Source organism: Bison bison, unplaced genomic scaffold (assembly GCF_000754665.1).
Source record: "Bison bison bison isolate TAMUID 2011002044 unplaced genomic scaffold, Bison_UMD1.0 scf7180017864370, whole genome shotgun sequence".
NCBI lineage: Eukaryota > Metazoa > Chordata > Mammalia > Artiodactyla > Bovidae > Bison > Bison bison.
The window spans coordinates 523189-523833 of NW_011494942.1; positions in this window are offsets into that span (position 1 = coordinate 523189).

Sequence of the window (645 nt, forward strand, 5' to 3'; positions counted from 1 at the left end):
TTTTTGATTGGGTCATTTATTTTTCTGGAGTTGAGCTGTAGGAGTTGCTTGTATATTTTTGAGATTAGTTGTTTGTCCGTTGCTTCATTTGCTATTATTTTCTCCCATTCTGAAGGCTGTCTTTTCACCTTGCTAATAGTTTCCTTTGATGTGCAGAAGCTTTTAAGGTTAATTAGGTCCCATTTGTTTATTTTTGCTTTTATTTCCAATATTTCTGGGAGGTGGGTCATAGAAGATCCTGCTGTGATGTATGTCAGAAAGTGTTTTGCCTATGTTCTCCTCTAGGAGTTTTATAGTTTCTGGTCTTACATTGAGATCTTTAATCCATTTTGAGTTTATTTTTGTGTAAGGTGTTAGAAAGTGTTCTAGTTTCATTCTTTTACAAGTGGTTGACCACATTTCCCAGCACCACTTGTTAAAGAGATTGTCTTTAATCCATTGTATATTCTTGCCTCCTTTGTCAAAGATAAGGTGTCCATATGTGTGTGGATTTATCTCTGGGCTTTCTATTTTGTTCCATTGATCTATATTTCTGTCTTTGTGCCAGTACCATACTGTCTTGATAACTGTGGCTTTGTAGTAGAGCCTGAAGTCAGGTAGGTTGATTCCTCCAGTTCCATTCTTCTTTTTCAAGATTGCTTTGGC